Below are 9158 nucleotides of genomic sequence, written 5' to 3' on the forward strand. Positions count from 1 at the left end.
TGAGATAGTAGAAAGCTACTCAGGGCACGATGTGGGATCTCCCCCATAATACTTAAGAATTGCAGTAAAATTGCCGGGAGTGGCTCATGCCTGTAATTCCAGCACTTTGGAAGGCCGAGGCAGGTAGATCACGAGGTCAAGAGATCAAGACCATCCTGGCCAACACGGTGAAACCCCATCTCTACTAAAAAGCACAAAAATTAGCTGGGCATGGTGGCACGTGCCTGTAATCCCAGCTACTTGGGAGGCTGAGGCAGGAGAATTGCTTGAACCCAGGAGGTAAAGGTTGCAGTGAGCCGAGATTGCGCCATTGCACTCCAGCCTGGCACCTGGCAACACTCTGTCTAAAAAAGAATTGCAGTAAAATTGACAAATTTAGAAAATGCTGATTGTATCTGGATTTCTTGTGGAAAATAGCAAAATGCATCAGGGTTTGGTACAGGACGGGGTAAAAAGAGCATGCACAAATGTCCAAGCGCACGGAGACACCAAGTATGCAGTATGGCCTGGAAATCCCTGGAGGATGCTGAGATAGGAGCTGCAATTGAGGGTGACCTAAGACAATATCTGGGCTACATCATTAGATAAGATAGACTCCCTTGATTTTTTGTTTTGGTTTGGGGTTTTTGTTTGTTTGTTTGTTTCCCCTTGATAGTTTTTCTTAAACACCTTATTGTTTTAGAGCAGTTTTAGGTTCATAGTAAAACTGAGAGGAATGTACAGATATCCCATTTAGCCCCGGCCCCCACCCCACACACGCACAGCCTCCCTTATTATCAACAGCTTCTTGAATTTTTACAACAAAGTTGACTAATCTCAGTGGCCATGGCCTTTATTTCATTCTTCATCAAGTCCCAGCTTCTTCATAATACAAACATATATATGAGTGCCGTCTGTGTTCTAGTCGCTTTACAGACATGCCTTATTTCCTCTACTCAAGCTACCTTATGAAGGAAACTTTCACAGATGAAGGATCTGAGCTCAGAGAATTTTTTTTCTTTTTAGATGGAGTCTCGCTCTGTCGCCCAGGCTGGAGTGCAGTGGCGCGATCTTGGCTCACTGCAACCTCCACCTGCCAGATTCAAGCAATTCTCATGCCTCAGCCTCCCGTGTAGGCATCATAGGCATGTGCCACCATGCCTGGCTAACTTTTTGTATTTTTAGTAGAGAAGGGATTTGCCGTGTTGCGTAGGCTTCAGCTCAGACAATTTAAGCAACTTACCCCAGTTTCTGCAGCTCATGACTATGTTTCTTCCAGTGAACCACACTGCCTCACAGGCCTCATTCCGTGGTGTTGGCCAGGATGGTCTTGATCTCTTGACCTCGTGATCTACCTGCCTCGGCCTCCCAAAGTGCTGGAATTACAGGCATGAGCCACTCCCGGCAATTTTACTGCAATTCTTAAGTATTATGGGGGAGATCCCACATCGTACATTCACAAGGAATTCCTTAGTTTTATTTCTTTTCCCTTAATACTATGCCTTGTACTGGGAACTTTTCCTTGTCTTGGTCAACTTTCTCTAGCATGGTGAATAGATAGCCTTGCGTAACAGTGTTGTAACCTGACAGGTGGAGAGAGCACAGGTACCCTGGTTGCTACTACAGAAGGTGAAAAACCATCTTTAGCTCTGCCCACAGGCTCACTAAGTCATAGGGCTTTTGGCATCCCTGAAATCACCCCAAGCTCTGGAGCATGGAAAATCTTCCCGCTATTTAAAGAATAAAACAAAGTCATTCACACATAGTGCTGACGTCTAGCAGGCAATTCAAGTGTTCTTGATTAACTGGTAATTTAGTCATTTTTACTTATATGGGTCATGGGGTAGGATTTACATGGGTCATGAGGTAGGAGTGATGAGAAATAGTTTCTCTGTGGTTTCGTTCTTATAAGCTTGGACAAGGAATCAAGACAGGAGAAAGGCTAGTTCCAGGACCTTGAACAGAAATTTCTGGCCAGGCCTGCCACAAACTCGTTCTAGTCCAGCAACTTCATTGTATGAAGTGAATTTCAAGGCCCAGGAAGAAGAAAGGATTTGCCTGATGTCATACAGCTAGCTAATGCAACCATGGAAATCAGTTCCTACTTTTACAAAAAGTGCTCTAGGCAATTAAAACGTGTCTCTATTGTCTGCTCTGCCACTGAATGACTGCAATTATGATTCCTGTTCCTTAATTTTTTTCCCAAATGAGCTATGGCAAGAAAGAACAGGAGAGGAGCTCTGGGCAAACGCTACCAAAATTGACTGGCAATGAAATATGTCTGAATGGTCTGGAATTAAAGGTGTGACTTTTAATACCTTTTTATGGCTGGATTGACCATGTGTCTGGATTGTCAGCTAATGATAATGCAGCTGAAGCCTTGTTGGTGTTCAACCCTGTTTTAGCCACATCTTTTGGTCTCCAGCCCTTGCCTCAAGATAATGGGAGAACTAAGCAATATTCTCCTCTCCTCTCATAAGGACCTTCTCAAACTCACCTCAGCTCAAAAATAGCACACCTATATAAAGGCTATGAACAGTAGGCTCTCACTGAGCCCCAATCCTAAGACTGCCAGTGCCCATGCCTAGTGGACTCTGCATCTGTCCTGAAGTAACTAACATAGGCTTTACCAAAAGGGAAATCGTTCACTCTTTTTGTTTGTTTTGAGACCAAGTCTTGCTCTGTTCCCCAGGCTGGAGTGCAGTGATGAAATCTCGGCCCACTGCAACCTTCGTATCCTGGGTTCAAGCAATTCTCGTGCCTCAGCCTTTCAAGTAGTTGGGACTACAGGTGCTCACCACCATGCCTTGCTATTTTTTTCTTTTTTTTTTTTTTGTATTTTTTGTCGAGATGGGGTTTCACCATGTTGGCCAGGCTGGTCTCAAACTCCTGACCTCAAGTGATCCACCTGCCTCAGCCTGTCAAAGTGCTGGGATTACAGGTGTGAGCCACCGCAATCCTCACCATTCACTCTAACAAATATTTCCTGATGGATGACTCGGTACATAACAGGAGACTAGGACATAAGGATACATACACAGTTGAACAACGACTACCCTCAGTAACCTTCCAGTCAACTAGGTGAGGTGCAGAGTAAACAGACAATTTCACCTTTGCATACCCTGAGCCTCACAATGTGATAAGCCCAAGTCCAGTTCTCACCACTTAAGAGACAAACAGGACAACAATGACAGCACAGTGTTTAAGAGCTATGAAAGAGGTCTGCCCAGGGAGCTGGGAGCGCTCTGGAGAGAGGGATCTAGTAGGAGCACTGGTTGGATAAAGCCACCGTGGCACTAAGATATTTCTGAAACAGGCCAGGCGCTATGGCTCATGCCTATAATCCCAGCACTTTGGGAGGCTGAGACAGGCAGATCACGAGGTCAGGAGTTCAAGACCAGCCTGAGCAACATGGTGAAAACTCATCTCTATAAAAATACAAAAACCAGCCAGGCGTGGTGATGTGTGCCTGTAATCCCAGCTACTCAGGAGGCTGAGGCAGGAAAATCACTTGAACTCAGGAGGTAAAGGTTGCAGTGAGCCAAGATCGAGCCATTGCACTTTAGCCTTGGGTGACGGAGCGAGACTCGGATCTCAAAAAAAAAAAAAAAAAAAGGAAATACCTAAAACATCACCAATTAGTTGAGGCAGTAAAGGCCCCTGTGTTACACTTTGACTTCAAATGGTAAGTGATATTATCTGCAAGTCACACAGCTCCTCAAACCAGTTCTAAGAGCTTGGGGCAAAGACAAGGAAATTCCAGGGGAAGGTCTTGCATATACTAGCTGCAGGCACAATTGTGAGGGAAGTTTGGCCCTGCTGGAGCTTCCTTCCAAGCTCTGTTCCACAGTTTTGATTTCTCCTTATCTGAAAGGCATTTCCCAGAAATAACCCTAACTAATCCATTCTGATACATGAATGACTGGTAGAGTCATTGCCTTTATCTCCCAGATGAGTGTTTCTCAGATTTGCTGTAGGGTAAGAATCACCTGGTCTCTTGACTGGGTGTGGTGACTCACTCCTATAATCCCAGCATTTCAGGAGGCTAAGGCCAGTGGATCACAAGGTCAGTGTGGATCACAAAGTCAGGAGTGCGAGACCAGCGTGGCCAATATGGTGAAACCCCAACTCTACTAAAAATACAGGAGTTAGCCAGGCATGGAGGCAGGCGCCTGTAGTCCCAGCTACTCGGTAGGTTGAGGCAGGAGAATCACTTGAACCTGGGAGGCAGAGGTTGTGGTGAGCTGAGATCGTGTCACTGCACTCCAGCCTGGACAACAGAGCAAGATTCTGTCCCCCAGAAAAAAGAAAAAAGAAAAAAAAAAGAATCAGCTGGTCTCATTCCTAATTATACTGTTAATCTTATCTTTCTCCTGGAAATTAGTATTCAGTAGGACTGGGATAGGATCTTGGAATCTGTTTTTAACAAAGGCTCCAGGCAATTCTCATCCTCGGACAAATTTGGGAAACCATGATCAGAAGCATTATCCGTAGTCATTTGCAATAAAACCTTTGATTCTCACAATTGTCATCTGAAACACTCATACCTTAGTACAGAGTCAAGATTTTTAAAAACATAATAATAAAACAGAACTTAGTTTGAAGAACATTTTGTGGTTTACATTATTACCGATGCCACTGGTCCCTTGTCTATTAAGAATCAGACCGGGGCCAGGGGCGGTGGCTCAAGCCTGTAATCCCAGCACTTTGGGAGGCCGAGGCGGGTGGATCACGAGGTCAAGAGATCAAGACCATCCTGGTCAACATGGTGAAACCCCATCTCTACTAAAAACACAAAAAATTACCTGGGCACGGTGGCGTGTGCCTGTAATCCGAGCTACTCAGGAGGCTGAGGCAGGAGAATTGCCTGAACCCAGGAGGCGGAGGTTGTGGTGAGCCGAGATCGTGCCATTGCACTCCAGCCTGGGTAACAAGAGCAAAACTCCGTCTCAAACAAAAACAAAAACAAAACCAGACCAAGCAGCAGGAGGTGAGCCATGGATGGGCAAGCATTACCATCTGAGCTCCACCTCCTGTCAGATCAGTGGCAGCACTAGATTCTCACAGGAGTGCAAACTCAATTGTGAACTGCACATGGGAGGGATCTAGGTTGCATGCTCCTTATGAGAATCTAATGCCCGATGGTCTGAGGTGGAGCAGTTTTATCCCAAAACCAACCCCTACCCCCATCCATGGAAAAATTGACTTCCACAAAACCAGTCAGTGGTGCCAAAAAAGGCTGGGGACCACTGACATATTCCATATATATTACCACATCAGAACCTCCTAAGAGCCTGGTAAACTGTGTAGGCCAAGGATTCTTGTCTCCTTTTTAGAAATGAGGAAACCCTGCTGGAGTGTAACTTGTGATATAATTGGAAAGAAAGCAAATGTATCTTAAACGATGCAAGAACAACACAAAGCAAGATGCCCATTTTTGCAAAAGAAGAAATCTTCCAATTTATAAGATCTGAAGGGATGTCGAGCCCAAGGGTAATCTAAGGCAAACAGGAGTCAGAAGCCTCCTAGAGGTGGCAGATATGTCTCCTTTTGGAAATTCAATTGTTTTTTATGGCACCACAAAATTTTTCTATACTGATTTCTTACGTGAGCTGTACCAGTTACATTTTCTGCAACAACATATTATACTACAGACCAGTCTGACCTGCAAGGGAAGTACAAGCCTTGGCCATTTTGCAATGCTGTGCTGCCTAACCAGTTTGTGTTTGCAAAAGCGACACATGGCCAGGTCAAGTTGGTGATGTCCTAGGGAAGGGTGTGTGGCTGTTTTATGAGGCCTTGCCTAGGATCCTTTCTGGGCCTACTTAGGGCTTCAGATGCAGTGGAGATGAAGGATTTTTTTTTTTTTTTTTGAGACGGAGTTTCGCTCTTGTTACCCAGGCTGGAGTGCAATGGTGCGATCTCGGCTCACCGCAACCTCCGCCTCCTGGGTTCAGGCAATTCTCCTGCCTCAGCCTCCTGAGTAGCTCGGATTACAAGCACACACCACCGTGCCCAGGTAATTTTTTGTATTTTTAGTAGAGATGGGGTTTCACCATGTTGACCAGGATGGTCTTGATCTCTTGACCTCGTGATCCACCCGCCTCGGCCTCCCAAAGTGCTGGGATTACAGGCTTGAGCCACCGCGCCCGGCCGAGATGAAGGATTTTATTTCATCAAATGGTATTAATGTCATTTCTGGATCAGGCATTGTGCTGGCAGCCTGAAGAATTCATAGTCTAGGTAGAAGAGAAAGGAAGATATACACGTGACTAGTGATTACCCAAGTTAAGAAGAACTGCAAAGCAGAATAAGCAACATTGTATGGTGATAGAGGAGGAGTTAATAGTCCTCAAACTAACCTGGAAGGTTATTGGAGGAAGGAGCATTTCCATTGGGTCTGGAAAGATAAATAGGTATTCCAAAGACAGAGAAGGGCATTATAAATTCAGGAAATCTGTGAACAAAGGTATCAGAGGCATGAGCCTGAGGAATTTCTACTGGCAGCTTGGGTGGGGCAACTGGGGATAATTCTTTGGACCTTTTTCTTACGGAGAGGGGATCAGTCAACACTTCACCTTACTCTTCCTCTGAACATCATTACAATTTTGAAAATTGTACCTTTAGCCGGGCGCGGTGGCGCGTGTCTGTAGTCCCAGCTATTTGGAAGGCTGAGGCTGGGGCATCTCTTGAGTCCAGGAGTTCTGGGCTGTAGTGCTGTGCCGATCGGGTGTCCGCACTAAATTCGGCATCAATATGGTGACCTCCCGGGGGCAGGGAACCACCAGGTTGCCTAAGGAGGGGTGAACTGTCCCAGGTCGGAAACGGAGCAGGTCAAAACTCCTGTGCTGATCACTAGTGGTATTGCGCCTGTGAATAGCCACTGCACTCCAGCCTGGGCAACAAAGCGAGACCCTGTCTCTATTTAAAAAAAAAAAAAATGAAAATTGTACCTTTAATTATACTCATATACTACAAATGGAACAGCACAGAGAAGGTTAGCATGGCACCTGCACAACGATGACACACAGATTCATGAAGCATTCCATATATTTTTTTAAAGACGAGGATTGCAGAGATCCTGAGCAAAAAGAACAAAGCTGGAGGCATCACACTGCCTTACTTCAGAATATACTTTGGTTACAAAGCCATAGTAACCAAAACAGCATGCTACCAGCATAAATACAGACCCGTAGACCAATGAAACCGAATAGAGAACCCTGGAAAAAGTCCATGCATTTACAGCCAATTCATTTTTGAAAAAAGGTGCCAAGAACATACCTTGGGGAAAGGACAGCCTCTTCAATAAATGGGGCAAGGAAAACTGGATAACCATATGCAGAAAAATGAAGCGAGACCTCTGTTTCTCACCATATACAAAAGTCAAATAAAAATAAAGACTTAAATCTAAGACCTGAAACCATGAAACTACTAGAAAAACATTGGCGACCAGGTGCGGTGGCTCATGCCTATAATTCCAGCACTTTGGGAGGCTGAGGTGGGTGGATCACCTGAGGTCAGGAGTTCGATACCAGCTTGATGAACATGGTGAAACCCCATCTCTACTAAAAAAAAAAAAAAAAAAAAAAAAAAAATACAAAAATTAATCAGGCATGGTGGTGGGCGCTTGTAATCCCAGCTACTCAGGAGGCTGAGGCAGGAGAGTCGCTTGAACCCGGGAGGTGGAGGCTGCAGTGAGCCGAGATCGCACCATTGCACTCCCAGCCTGGTGACCGAGGACAGAGCAAGACTGTGTCTCAAAAATTAAAAAAGGAGAAGAAGAAGAACATATTGAAGAAATGCTTCAGGGCAAATATTTTTTTGAGTAAAAGTGCAAAAGCACAGACAACAAAAGCAAAAATAGATGAATGGGATTACATGAAGCTTAAGAGCTTCTGTACAGCAAAGGAAACATTCAACAAAGTGAAGAGACAATCTACAGAGTGGGAGAAAATATTTGTACCTATTAATCAACCTGTCTTCAATGCCCCCTTCTCCCCTCCCCATGCCCAGACTTTAATAACTGCCACTCTACTATCTATCTTTATGAGATCCACGTTTTTACTCCCACAACGAGTAAATTTCAATGTTTGTTTTTCTGTCTTTGGCTTATTTCACTTAAGATAATGACCTCCAGGCCAGGCTTGGTGGCTCACACCTGTAATCTCAGCACTTTGGGAGGCCAAGGCGGGTGGATCATTTGAGGCCAGGAGTTCGAGATGGGGAAACTCCATCTCTACTGAAAATACAAAAATCAGCCATGAGTGCATGTGCCTATAGTCCCAGCTACTCGGGAGGCTGAGGTGGGAAGATGACTTGAGCCCAAAAGGTTGAGGCTGCAGTGAGCCAAGATCGCAAATATCTTTTCTCATTTGGTAGATTGTCTCTTCTCTTTGTTAAGTGTTTACTGTACAGAAGCTCTTTAGCTTGATGTAATCCCATTTGTTTATTTCTGCTTTTATTGTCTGTGCTTTTGCGGTCTTACCCCCAAAATATTTGCCCTAGCCTGAAGTGTGATCTTGGTTCACTGCACCTCCAAATCCCTGGTTCAAGGGATTCTCCTGCCTTAGCCTTCTGAACAGCTGGCATTACAGGTGCATGCCACCATGCCAAGCTAATTTTTGTAGTTTTAGTAGAGACAGGGTTTCACCATGTTGGCCAGGATGGTCTCGATCCTCCTGATCTGCCTGTCTCAGCCTTCCGAAGTGTTGAAATTACAGGTGTGAGCCACCATGACAGGCCTGTCCGTATGTTTTTCTAGTAGTCTTATAGTTTCAGAAGGAATGACAAGCTAGTATTCAATACTTCAGTAGGGTAACTAAAGTTTATAGTAATTTACTGTATATATCAAAATAGGTTGAAGAGAAAAAATTTTCTCAGCATAAAGAAAAGATACATTTCTGAGGTGATGGGTATTCCAATTGCCCTGATTTGACTGTTACACATTATATGAACATATCAAAATATCAGTTGAACTCTGAAAATATGTACAACCTCTATGTCTCAATTTTTTTTTTTTTTTTTTTTTTTTTTTTGAGAGAGAGAGCATTTGTCTCTGACACTCAAGCTGGAGTTCAGTGGCACAGTGATACTGGCTCACTGCAGTCTGGGACTGCCCAGATTCAAGCGATTATGATGCCTCAGCCTCTGGAGTAGCTGGGACTACAGGTGTGCACCAC

At 44.6% G+C, this 9158-nt stretch overlaps 1 non-coding gene across 1 annotated transcript; it reads left to right on the top strand.

The window, feature by feature from the left end:
• Positions 1 to 6926: 6926 nt before the first annotated feature.
• LOC120362018 (U6 spliceosomal RNA) lies at positions 6927 to 7034 on the top strand. Its single transcript, XR_005578023.1, has one exon. It is a non-coding gene; the product is annotated as a U6 spliceosomal RNA (small nuclear RNA).
• Positions 7035 to 9158: the final 2124 nt, after the last annotated feature.

This window comes from Saimiri boliviensis, chromosome X (genome assembly GCF_048565385.1).
Source record: "Saimiri boliviensis isolate mSaiBol1 chromosome X, mSaiBol1.pri, whole genome shotgun sequence".
In the NCBI taxonomy this organism is placed as follows: Eukaryota; Metazoa; Chordata; class Mammalia; order Primates; family Cebidae; genus Saimiri; species Saimiri boliviensis.